This window comes from Periplaneta americana, chromosome 13, assembly GCF_040183065.1.
Source record: "Periplaneta americana isolate PAMFEO1 chromosome 13, P.americana_PAMFEO1_priV1, whole genome shotgun sequence".
Lineage (NCBI taxonomy): Eukaryota > Metazoa > Arthropoda > Insecta > Blattodea > Blattidae > Periplaneta > Periplaneta americana.
In genome coordinates this window covers 84,636,035-84,650,219 of record NC_091129.1, presented here as the reverse complement: position 1 = coordinate 84,650,219, position 14,185 = coordinate 84,636,035, and the positions used below count along the sequence as shown (strand labels likewise).

The 14,185-nt window shown below is 34.6% G+C and overlaps 1 long non-coding RNA gene across 1 annotated transcript; it reads right to left on the bottom strand.

Moving 5' to 3' along the window:
- Positions 1–522: 522 nt before the first annotated feature.
- LOC138712062 (uncharacterized) lies at positions 523–9,349 on the bottom strand. Its single transcript, XR_011335618.1, has 4 exons — positions 9,290–9,349; positions 8,014–8,094; positions 4,906–4,936; positions 523–688 (listed from the first exon to the last, which is right to left on the bottom strand). It is a non-coding gene; the product is annotated as an uncharacterized lncRNA (long non-coding RNA).
- Between the last annotated feature and the right edge of the window lie 4,836 nt (positions 9,350–14,185).

The window sequence follows — 14,185 nt, the reverse complement described above, 5'->3', positions numbered from 1 at the left end:
TATGCTAGTCCGTAATGGTTAAGTGGCACAATAATTACAATATTCATTTGTTTTTGCAGCAGTTGCAAATTTGTTTACTGTTTTTAAGATTGAAAATATAAAATAATTCTTATAATAATTTTTGGGTGAAACTAATTAAACCCTGGTCAGTAAGTTTTGTTTGGAAGCTTCAAAGGTTACGATAATTACATTTCTGGCAAAAGTGTTAAATTTTGTAGGAGGAATAGCGATTTTTTAAAGCAATGTTAACAACTCACACTATTTTACATCAAATTTGATAAAACTTGATATACAAACTATTTATGTTTATCATAATAAATATGCAAATTTTGAGACTTCTAGTTAGATTAGTTTAGAAATTTTAAATTTCCTCTCAGAGTACCCTTCAGAATGAAGAGAATAAAATAGTGATGGTGTCCTATATGGATCAATAAAATGGAATAGAATGGAATTTAGGAAACATATATGCTTCTTGAATTGGTTAGTATCTAACGAGACAATGCGAAAAAAAATAAACGAAAATCAGATTAATTCATATAATTATTTATTTCCAGGGTCGACTTTGACATTTATTCACTTTCCTAGTGTAAATGGTAGCAGTAGCAGCCATTATGGTAGCATCTTCCAGTGTTGAAATTCTTATCTTGACAGTACTTCACACAGTCTGATCCAGTTGTACATGACATACCTGTAACAGAGATCATAATCAAATGCTGGACTTTTGGTCTGTTCACCTCCTAGATTCAACTTTTACGTCAAACATTTCTTCGAAGTTTGAATTATCTCTGTGCATTATCGATGTGCAGAAACCGGCACGGTGTTCTATCTCTCGTATATAAATAATATATACTCACAAATTTTTAATTACGAAGTTCAAGTACGAGGCTGATCCCAGACGTAATACTCACTGCGCATGCGCTCCTAATCCATGGGTATGCCTGGTTGTCATTTCTTGCGTTAATAGTGAGAGTTATTCCGAACGATTCTTTGCAAGTTCAATTAAATTGCTTAAAACTTTTTGTGTAAAAGCGATTCACATGGACAACGTAAAACAGTCATATGACGTCATTGTCTGAGATCAAAGATCAGTCACTAAAATAGAAACTTTACGTGAACGTACGGCGTCGGAAATGTTTGAATTTCTTAGAGAGGAATGTGTCGTGACTCTACAGTAGACCATAGTCTGGACGTTTCCGCGAAGATCATATTGCTAAAGAAGATAAACAACCCACTGGAAGACTGAAATTATCATCGGACTTCACTACAGAGGAAAATGTTGCCACTGTTCTGGTAGAAGACAGACGGATGACTTGTGCAGACATATCCCTTAGGAAACTGTGCCCAAAAATTTGGCAGAATCTACTACAGCTATTGGAATCTGGTGTGCTCTTTCTCTACGAAAATGCAAGACACCAAATCGCCGAGCCAGTGAATGCCGTATGACTGATTACAAGAGGAAAGCACTTCCTCAGCTAGCCTACAGATCGGATATGAATCCATGTGACTATATTTTTCCGAAAATGAAAAATCGAATGGGGTCAACATTTTGCAATGTTAAAAGAAAAGGCAAAATTGTGGCCTAATGCATCCGAGACTTACACTTGGCAGGAGAAATACATATTTCGATACTTTTTACGGAAATACACTATCGAAAATGTGAGTTCTGAATGTCATTTTTACCATAAGTCTGCTTCGAATTTCCTTCAAAACCAATATCTGCGAGTACATTATGCTCACAAGTTTATTGTTCAAATTAACACTCTCATAAAGATGATCGATACTTCCTCATTATACTCACTTATGGCTTTAAGGAATTCGAAGGTTCATTGGCCTCATATAACCTCGTCAACAGTCCCTATCCTGTGCGAGATTAATTCAGTCTCTTCCATCTTATCATCTCCTAATCAATTTTAATATTATTCTCCCTTTTACACTTCGTCCACCCGAAAGGTCTTATTTCCTTCGGTATCCCAAGTAACACTCTGTAAGCATTTCTGTATTCGTACATAAGTGCTTCATGCTCTGTTCTTTTCTGGATTTAATGTTCCAGATTATGTCAGGTGAACAATAAAATGTATGCTGTTTTGCGTTATCCAACTTTCTCCATTCTCCTGTAACTTCATTCCCCTTAGCTCCACATATTATCCTAAGCACCTTATTCTCAAACACCACTAACCTTTGTTCCTATTTCAAAGTGAGAGTCCGAATTTTACAACCATACAGAAGAACCGGTAATATAATTCTTTTACAGATTCTAACTTTCAGGTTTTTTGAGAGTAGAATGTATGATAAAAATCTTCTCAAACGAATAATAAAAGACATTTCCCGTATTTATTCTGGGTTTAATATGCTCCGGACTTTCTTTTATATTCGTTACTGTTGCTCCAAGATATTTGAATTTTTCCATCACTCCAAAGGATAAATTTCCAATTTTTATATTTCCATTTCGTACAATATCATAGACTTTGTCTTTTCGGGATTTACCTCCTAACCTATCTCTGTACTTGCTTAAAGTAAATTTCCCATGTTTACCCTAATAGTTTATGGATTTTCTCGTAACAAAGTCACGTCTTCTCCATAAACAAGGCGATGATGCAACCCGTTCAATTCCAAAAACCCTCTCTGTTATCCTGGACATTTCTAATAAGATATTCTAGAGCAAAGTTAAAAAGGCAAGGCGATAGTGCATCTCTTTGCTTTAGCCGCCCGTTTGTGAATTGAAAAAGCATCGGACGTGAACTGACTTATACGTGTGTTTTTTTCTTCGTTACAGCATACGGCTGCCACTAAGGGAAGTTGATTTTGCTAAATTAATTGTTTCAGATCTAGTTAAGTATTTCGAAATATTACAAATAACTGCCCTAAAATTGTAATTAAAATTACTTTTTCCATTTACCGACACCTATGACAAACGTCTTAGTGAGAATAAGTCCGCTGTTCACAGTCTAACGTACATAGATAGTATAACTATAAATATATATTATTTTCAAAATATACTAAACTGTAAAACATACTGTACAAAATGGCAACAGTGATCTAATGTCTTGTACTTTTTGTGGTTTTATATATGTACTTTACCTGTCTCGTACGCTAATCGCACTGGAAAAGATGTTGTGTGATAGTTAGTACGTGTTTACCAGTAACCCATCAATGAGGCTTCTTGTGACTACGGTACCTTTACCAGCTGTGTCACCGCCATAAGTACAATGCATTGCGGAGCTTATACCAAATTGCACTTTGTCTTTTTTCTGTACCTGTCGTCCTCTTGTTTCCTCGGATACACACGTTTTCTTGTAAAACTCTTGCCACCAGTCTTTAAAATTTTTAATGTCACATATTTCAACTTCTACTACTATAAACGTTCTAGATAAACTTGAAGTTATAATAATTTTGGTTAACTGATGCATGCTGTAAAGTCTGTCATGTTTTCTCATGGTCCTTTTGACAATTGCGAGATTCCTATCGCAGGACAAATAGAATGCCCTCTGATAGGATAGAATTGTTCAATTTTCTCGAATCTCCCCGAATCTGTGAAGGCCAAAAATACACTATTAAGAGCGTGGCTTTTATTCTGGCCTCCACAGTTGTCAGAGGAAACATGAACTTCTTTTCTATCATTTAGGACAGAGCTAAGATATTCGAAAACGAAAGAACCACATCTCATTAGGGCCTTTTTTGCTATGCCTTCATGCCTTCATGTTAAATGTACAAAGTTGCATGGTTTTTCTTGACATTATGAATGCAAAATAAGTTGACAATTAGCTGTCTCAGATAAAAAAAATACCTTGTACACGGATTACTGACAATGACATGTTCTGCATATAATCGAATGCAATGGCAAGAACATGATGATGTTCTTTACATTTTTCAGGACATACCTCAGACTGAAGCCGTGAATAAAACTTTTTTGATTGATTAATTCTCCTTCTATTTTCTTCATCCATTTTCAATCTCTTAATAACACTGAAATCTTAGAAAACAAACTCAGTTGTCACTGTTTCAATTTACCGGGACAGTCTAGCCAATACAAAAGAAAAGGTTCTCGATCAGTCTGGCCAATGAAAACAAAATGATTCTGCGTCACTGACTTAGAACGTTTTTGTTTTCACTACGCAATACAGAACTCTTATATCACCATACAAAGAAACTTGACTTAGAATATTTTTGCAAACATAGTTGTATTTACTGTACCTTCAAAGAATGGCTTCCCGCGATTAAATCAATTTTGTAAAAATAGTGACTTAGAACGTTTTAGTATTCCCCGATTCAAATATAAGTTAGTGAAGTACATTACAAAAACTGGGAAACTGAAAAAAATTTCTTTGTTCGTTTTTTAAAATTTTCCTTCAATTTTTAAAAAAGCACTTCCCAACCTTGTGTCTTAATATACTATAGTTTAATATTATTAATATGGTCACTTTGATTTCTTTCTGCTTCATATAACCACATTTTAAAAATTAATCTTTACTACCTATCATCGTCACCTCGCTTAACGTCAGAGACACATACGTAACATACCTACATATTATTTTCAATTGATTATTTTACGACGCTTTTCCAAGTGCTATGTTTATCTTGCTTCTGAGTGAGATGAAGTTGATAATGCCGCGGAATGAGTCCGGGATCCAACGTCTTATTGGGTTGAGAAAAATCTCCGGAAAAAATCTCAACCAGGTAACTTGTCTCAATCAGTATTTAAACCCGGCCACGCTCGTTTCACGATCAGGCACACTCACCGTTACTGTACAGCGGTGGATTTACATATTATTACGAAAGGATTACATATACGAGAAAGTAGTGACGTAAATTATTTCTAAGAATCGTATCATGTCTACCTGCGAGTTTGAGATTGCGATCAGGTGATTATAACACCGGATTTTATTCTCTGTTTGGTATTTGACTCACCTTCAACAAGGCTGCGGTCAGCGGCAAATATCTGAAATTACAAATGGAGACAGGAATAAATTACACTATTGTAATTTAATTATAACACTTAAAGAATACAAGTTATGTTGCGGTTAATTTTTTGTTACCTAATAAATATTAATATTTGAAAGATTGTATTATCACGGCCGACTTGATGCTCGCTTCGCTTCTCTTTACCGGCATTGACAATTCATTTTGATCCCTGTGTTAAAGCTGTAATCGAGAATAGGATGAAATTCCCGCCAGATGGCACTGACTGCCAAGGTTCGCTGAGGAATGTGTGTATGGTTTCTTGTACGATATACTTAGTAATATTGTGCTTCTTTCTACTGGTATGTGAGTTTATTGTGATGTGATTCAAAATGGCATATTGTTGTGTACCATTGTGTACTTCGAATAGAAAAAAAGAGTGGAGGAACAATATCATTCCACGAATTTCCGTGTGACATGGAAAGATGATTATGTCTCGTGACCAGAATATTGTACGAAATGGAAATATAAAAATTGGAGAATTATCCTTGGAAGAGGTGGAAAAAATTAAATATCTTGGATCAACAATAACAGATATAAATGACACTCGGGAGGAAATTAAACGCAGAATAAATATGGTAAATGCCTCTTTTTATTCGGTTGAGAAGCTTTCGTCATCTAGTCTGCTGTCAAAAAATCTATAAAACAGTTTTATTACCGGTTGTTCTGTATGGTTGTGAAACTTGGACTCTCACTTTGAGAGAGGAACAGAGATTATTAGGAAAATATTTGGGGCTAAGTTACATGGGAATGGAGAAAGTTACCCAACACAGAACTGCACGCATTGTATCCTTCACCTGACATAATTAGGAACATTAAATCCAGACGTTTGAGATGGGCAGGGCATGTAGCATGGATGGGCGAATCCAGAAATGTATATAGAGTGTTAGTTGGGAGATCGGAGGGAATAAGACCTTTGGGAGACCAAGACGTAGATGGGAGGATAATATTAAAATGGATTTGAGGGAGATGGGATATGGTGGTAGGAACTGGATTAATCTTTCTCAGGATAGGGACCGATGGCGGGCTTATGTGAGGGCGGCAATGAACCTCCGGGTTCCTTAAAAGCCATAAGTAAGTAATTAAGGGAAATATATGAAAATGGCTTAAAGTGATTTCATGCCAAGTCTTTGTTCCAAAAGCTACTCCCCATCTTCAGTCGTTTGTAGTTTACATTTCAGGGAAGAAGGTTATTCTAATAATGGGAAATTTAGACGATTAAAACCAAATGCTATGCTAACAATATTCCCTCATTATCCTAGATATAAAGTGACAGATATTAGAAAACCATGTGTTCATAAATTGAGCCGTTACTGTGTAGATGCCCTCTCTTGCAATGCCAATTTGTGATGAAGACGACCAAAAACGACTTGCTATTATTATTACTATGAAATTTGTTCGGTTAATTCTAGGTAACACTGCAGCAGCTTTAACTGAAAACATTGTTTCTACGAAGAATGCGGCTTATAGTCCACTGAGTCGCAAAATCTTGAACTATGATTGTTGAATCTGCAATATCAAGTGGAATGTATCAGTGCAGTGAGTGAAATTATAAAACTTAATACAAGTTATTGTAAATAATTACCCAAGTAATTACTTTGAAACATCGCAGTTTAGACTGGGGGTGCTACTCAGCGAATGAACTACAAAATTATGCCTCTGTCGTCATGTTACTTAAACTGAACATGTTACTATGTGTTACTTTCCCTGCTTTTAAACTCACGCTTTTACCATAATTAACATAACTAAACATAATAATCCTTATTATTTTCTTATTTATTATTTATGAATGTTGTTATTACTCTTTAATCATTTATTTTAATTGACATTGAGTATTTCTGCTGTGGACCCTACACCTTGGCAGACAGCGCCTCGCGGTGGAATTGAGAAACAAACCAATTTAAAAATAATATTACTATTGTCAAGGCCGTATACAAAGAAGCGAAGGGAGCATCAAGTCGCCCGTGGTATTATATACCTGTATGAAATGTAACAGGGACACCATTAACGATTGATATACAAATTGCACTTAATTTTATGAGAATGAATATACCAATACCGTTACATACATACATACATACATACATACATACTTACTTACATACATACATACATACATACATACATACACACATACATACATACCAAATGAACCATAAGTTATGTCATTAATTCTGGTGAAATATACCTTGTTAAGAGAGCAAAGAAGAAGAAGTGAAATACCACTTTACTATGTTTTTAAATTATTTTCGAGAAAAATTTGCATTTTAAAATGCAAGAGTTATGACATCATGCAAAGTTTCAACGAACCGGGAGTACACATTAAGCTGTGTTGCTCTGAACAATCCCTTCACCTGTCATGTTGAAATTCATTGTTATGTAGATCTACATTGTTTCTAAAAATACTGATAATATGCCATTAATGTTTTGTGTGAAATTGTGTTAGAGAACTGAGAATCAAAAATGCTCATTTCACTTTAAAAAATATCTTGAAAATTTATAATGAATTCTAGAACATAATTTTAATTCAATATTAGAGAAAATGGGCAATAAGACATGCTTATTTGAAACTGAATTGAAAACATTAAAATATATTTCTACATTTTCATTTCGATTGAATACTCTACAAATCGTAAATTATAACTATGCTTATTTCAAGTTATTAAAAAATTTAAAACATTTAAAACTCTAAATGAAAAAAATGAAAATACGATAGGTTTATTTTACTTTAAAGTAACCAATAATTTTGTATCCCTGGTGCAAAATATCTCAATAACAATTTGTTATTATGACATTACTTACAGTTCACTTTGTGTACCTATTTATACATATAAGTTGTATATGTATACGGTTTATTCATGGTATGTTAGTGGCTCGAGGTTATCTTTATTAACATAACTAAAGAGGTGGAGACTGCACGCATTTAAACTAACATTTCCAATGACGTAAATTTTATCTATATTTGTAGTCACAAATTGTGTCTTCTCATGGATTATATATACCTTTTCAATTAAATTAACCTTAAATGTAGGGGAAAGATGGTAGGTTCATACGTACCGCCATCACAATCAAGATGGCAAAGATGAAGACAAAGGGACGATTCATGGCCATTGTTGTCTAAGATATTTTAAGACGTACCTGAAAATGAAATTATTGGAAGTGTAGTATGGAAAACCTTTCGATTATGTTATTAGAAACCTTTAGACCTGTGGAATGGGTTCTTACGATGCAATTGAAACCTTCATCATTTGTAAGAGCACAAAAAGGAATTGCATTGCTTTGTCTGCAGAAAAATTAATCTTACATGGGACCGCATCCTATTTTTCTAGAAATGACAGCTAATGTTCTTTACACTTCTCTCATTTAGAAACAGGGCAGATTCATTTGCATTTTATTTGAGTTATGTGTTTATGCCTTTACTTCCCGTAAGAAGAATACTGTTTTAATTGAAATTTATATTCAGTACCTTTCTCTTTGATAACCAGTAAGTCTACAGATGACATTTTTTTTTTTTTTTTTTTTTTTTTTTTTTTTTGCTTTTAGAAATGTACCTTCCGATATATAGTAAAAATTGTATAATATTTTACTAATTCCTTGTACCGTATAACTAATGTCTCTAATATTTCCGCAATTTTTAATTGTATTCCAAATAGAGCTTTAGATATGACGCATTTTTTCTCAATGACAGATTAAAAATAATAGTATCGAACGTATTCATGTGTATGAGTGATTTGCGTTGTTATTCACAAATATCTACATGGTATGTTCAATTTGAAACATATTTCTGTGAACATTTAATAAGTTATATTATAATTATTATTGGTAATAAGTGCGTAGAGTGTTTAGTTAAAAATTTGGCCACAGAATTTATATGTGAGAGACCAATTTTAAATATAGTAACGTAATAGGCTCAAGCACTGGTGCAACGTTGACTCCTATAACAATTAATACCAAACAAATTAAATATAACCACAACTTTTTACCTTATACTTCTATGAATCCTCAACCAGGCAAATTGCTCCAACCGGAAATCGAACCCGGGCCGCCTTATTTCGCGGCCAGACGCGCTAACCGTTATTCCACAGGTGTGGACCAGAAATTAGATTTAGGCTGTTTTTGAACAGATTTAAATTGATTAGCATGTGCATTAGGATTTTCTTTCCGATCAGTAATGTGAACCCAATTTATGAATAATTCAGCGGGTTAATTATTGCATTTTCGAAAAGATTCTACGTAATTCCAAAATAATAATAATAATAATAATAATAATAATAATAATAATAATAATAATAATAATCTAAATAAAGCTATGAAAAGTAAACCTGCTTCATACCTCAGAACTGAATTATTTCGAAGAATATTGCCGTGTTCATGACTAGTCAGTCTCCGCAATGTCTTTATATACTGCAGTAAGAAAGATTGGCAATGGTGTTGAGAAACTATCTCTGAGTGTTCTGAATTTTGTAAGTGTAGATTAAAGTAAATCGTTAAACAACATTGATGACTATAAGTCACTCTCTTCACAAAGTGAGTTAGGTAATATGTTCTTCTTACCTAACTAATATTTATGTTATGAGTCGGTTTTATCTCTAAGTTTTGCAGTGCTCTAAGCGCATCATAATCTTGGAGTGAACAAAGTTCGTGAAAATAATATTTTCTCATTAGTGATAATATAGTTATTGCTTGATTTAGGTACTTCTTTCTGTTCAAATATATTTTTGAATATTTTTATGTGGTGAAAAGAATTAGTCATTCTAGGCTGTTACATACTCAAAATACTCTTAGATTTCGTTCATTTGTATTTATTGTACTTTCTTCATGTGGACCGATGATACTTTTCATATCTGAATCCCCAATTCTGGCATTCAAATCTACTAGAATTAGGACATAGTCTTTTTCCCAGTTTTCTTCACTGCTTTTTTTAGTAGTTTGTACAAAATTTCGGTTTCATTCAATTTTCCATCTGATAGGATTAATTTCTGAATTCATTCATAATAAATTTGTGGAAACAGGCCTTTTCATTTATCCTTGCTCTTGACATAATCGTCTACATTTGGTCTTACCAAGGAGCCATTTTAATAATTATATTTATGAGATCTACATTTATAATTTTTTATTTTGTTATTAATCACGCTGTTTCAACAACTATTTAGGAGGATAGAATTGGTGATTGAAAGATGGTATGTGGTGAAATGATGTTGATGATTCATCATAGAAGAACTACATTCTCCTTACGGTTGAGGAAAACCTCGGAGAAACCCAATCAGGTAACAAGCCCAAACGGGAATTAAACCCTGCCCGAGCACAACTGCTGATTAACAAGCAAACGCGCTACCACCTGAGTTATGTCGGTGGTCATTTCTAAATGCTTGGCAATATTTTATAATTCATTCATTCATTCATTCATTCATTCATTTATAGTTTTCTGCCAGAGGGCAGGTCTTTCACTAAAATCTCAGGATTCTCCAATCTTTCCTATTTTCTCCATTCCTCTTTGTATCCCCATATGATTCAGAAACCTTGATGTATTCACGGACGTAATTACCCGAAGCTCTTAATCTGAATTGGTATTTCCTTGAACCCAATTTCCCCGAATTAACTTCCCCCGAAACTCTTTTCTTCCAGACGACGAGTTCCAGAAAATTAATAATCTCAAATGTTTTGGACCATAATGATTATGAAGAAACAAAAATTCGAAAGCTGTTTACCTGCGAGAATTTTTAAACGGTAATGCCACCCCTCAGTTGCTCGTGCGGTGATTATTTTCCAATTCGCATTGTGTTGGCTCCAGAAATTCGTAGGAAAACGTGGAAGTTTGGCAAGTCTTTTGCCTCTTACTCTCTGATCTGTAACATAAGTGAGATCGAAGATATCTAAAATGGTTAACACGTAGCCTGGTTCTATCTCCTAATAAGCGTTCCTAATATGCTCGCAATGAACAAATGCTTTCTACTTCTCTGACTTCCTTATCATTGTAATGCCTCCAGCAGGCACAAGTCTGTGCACGTTTTGGTTTAAGAGAAAAAAGCAGCAGGATATTCGGCTATTACAAAACATTTCTGTGTCATTGGTAATGGTAGCTATTTCAAAGTCACCACATAACTATTTCCGAATATACGACTGCGATTTCCATTCTTCTTGTAGCGTTTAAATTTGGTACAAAAAATTTGCGTACAGAGCTTTACTTTTCCTTGGGAAAAATGCGTGCACGATTGGTAAGGTCACAAAATCGTCCTCCATCTTTGGATTTTTCTTCGCGATATCTCACTGTGAGAACAAAATGGGACAAACCTTGGTTGTGCCATGGAGGTATCAAGTGTGACTATTCATTAGCAATTCTAAATTTTAACATATGGCAAACAGAGTCACACGAGAATCTGTCTCCACATTTGCGACTGGAGTAATCATACAAGACAACTGTTCCCCTTGAGAAGTCCTTGAGTAACACTTGGAAACTTCTTCTACATCGGATATGGATTGAGGTTTGTCTGATTGGTCTGGATTTTTCAGTCTCCTCAACGTCTTCCTCAAACTCTGACGTTCCTATAACACTACGAACACACCTGACGAAACCTTATTAATTTAAATATTTAACACGTTTTCTGTAGTGAGTTGCGATACGTTTCTGCTTAGTTTTCACTATTTGACCCTCCGTAGCTTAGCAACAGAATGTTTTGTTAGTTCGTGGTGCTTTCGGGGCTTTGTACCCTTCAGGATTTATAATTCGGGGAAAATTTTCGGGTCATAAACTTAGCGTGCTTGTATTTGGAGGATTGTCCTTTCGGGTATGTATACATTGGGGATATTTGATTCGGATGATTGGATTCGGGTGAATGGGCGGGAATGATCTTAATGTCGTCTATCACTTTATATCTCCTTCTCCCCGAACTCTTTTCCCGTTTACCATTCCTTCTAATGCAGTGGCTGGCAGATGCTGCAGTTATGACGTAAGAGCCAGTCAGGCCTCAAGAGCTTGGAAGAGCGAGCAGCTCAGTCGTATTACTATTATCACGCACCAGCGCAGTGGCGTCAGTGCAGCAATGATACGACAGTTCTTGGAGATAAATTGATGGAATCACATTCCTGTATTTTGCTAGGGAATAACTACTGAGCCTTCATGATGGCAACATTTTTGGCAAATTCCCCGTCATTAAAAGAACGCATATTCTTTGCAATGGCTAGTGAAATCCTATATCTTAAGACTTAAGCTTACCATTGATTCACTGACAGTGTGTTCCCTAGCTTCACTTAACAACTTATCTTTCAATTTCTGCAATAATCATTTGTGTGGCGTACAGAATAATGGCATTGTATTTCTTTACATGCTGAAACAGCTTGCCACAAATCAAACAATTCGCCATTCCTCCATACTCCATAACACAGTTTGATCTCGACAAAGCATTTAACTTGGGCACGGTAGTAACACAAAGTGATGGTGTGTTTCAAAAGTTGAAATATACTTTGCATACTACTCACCAAGTTAGGGCCTATATAGTTCAATCTATATATTGTGTAGGAAAATGTCTGTTAAAACACTTGAACTGTTTTGACGTTTCCGAGTAGACAAAGTCTTGTAGTACAGCTTAAATTATTTGTTTCTATATTTGTATATTATAGCAGTTTCGGAGACTCATTTACATAATGCGAACGCTTCTGCAGCTGGCTGTATTATGAATTTCATATTATTATAAGTATATTAAATTTGATTACAAACAAAAATATTTTGTTACATTGATTTATCAAGGATTTACAGTTTTATTTTCGTATAAATGTATTGTAATTGGGCTGTTCCCATACTACCTCAGAGGAATGAATCGCGCTCTGTCAGTGCATAGGCGCCGTACCACCACTGTTCAGATGAACCTTTTCTCCTCGCTGTGCTCAGTATACAGAGATTGCCGAGCAAAGAGCGTGACGGCTCCGTGGTATGACGTCACAGAGCACGGAACATGCCGGTCACTCTTCTAGTGTATCCATCCTTCAATAGGCAGTTTCTTCTCGATCAGATACCCAACAAATTTCTTTTTCTCTTGCAGATCAATATAATATAGTGTTAGAGAAGGACGTAAGGCCTTAAATCTGCGAGGTTAAATAAAAAATTATTATTATTATTATTATTATTATTATTATTATTATTATTATTATTATTATTATTATTAACATTCTCTTTTCTTCTATGTTCACAATAACATTGAATATTTGTGATGATAGGCCTATATGAATCTTACATATTATGGTAATATCATAAATATAGGTTAATTAATGCCGTTTAGTATTTATTAGTGTACTTAAATATTTTGTAAAACAAATTCAGAAATAGATTATATTAATAAGATTACTGAAATTAGTGTACGTTTGGGGTATCATACTACAGACGACATTCCTTTATTTCCAGAAAAGAGATTGTCCATTAATCTTCGCATGTAAGAAAAAGGGAAAGTGACTATTAATAGTTTATCCGGTATTTTTCAGTGTGAGAAGTCGGTAGAAAATAAATTGTGGAAAATGGAAATTCAGTATGGAAGAGATACGAGAGAAAAGGCGAGTATTAAGAAAGTTGAGTCATACCACGTCAAATCGCACAGCAATAAACACGACCTTCTCGTAAATGTTCGAATTTTTTTTTTTTTAAATTCCAGACATCAAATAAGGAGACCCGTATTGTTTTATTTCCACAATTATTAATTTTATTATTTGTGTAGTTATGGCTATTGAAATAACTCAAATTATGCGCGCACTCTTACATAAACTCACTTGGAACTCTGTGTTTACATATAATTGATATTTGCGGTTTGGCGCATTTGAAAGACTAAATACAACACTTTTTATTATTTTAGGCCTATCACAAATAAATTTCAAATTTGGCCTAATTCTTTAATAATTTATTTTTCAAAGCAAAATTATAATAATAATCCGTGGCGCTACTGCCCATGTTTGGCCTAGACCGACAGCCGGTTACTGGCCTTACGTCCACATGCCGAAGCAGAGGTGGACGATCATCCAACCAGAATGGATGTATCGTGTGGTTAGCACCATGATCCCCCCAAGCAAAATTACTATATTAAATAGCCCAGTTAAAAATCGGAAAAAATATAGGATTGTTCCCTGATGTATTATCTGTAAACTACGGTACTGCATTTAGAAATGTGGGATCTGCACACATACATTTGTAAAAATGTATTTCCCGGAAGCATGCATGCGCTCGCGGTTCCCAGCTAATGAACTGCTT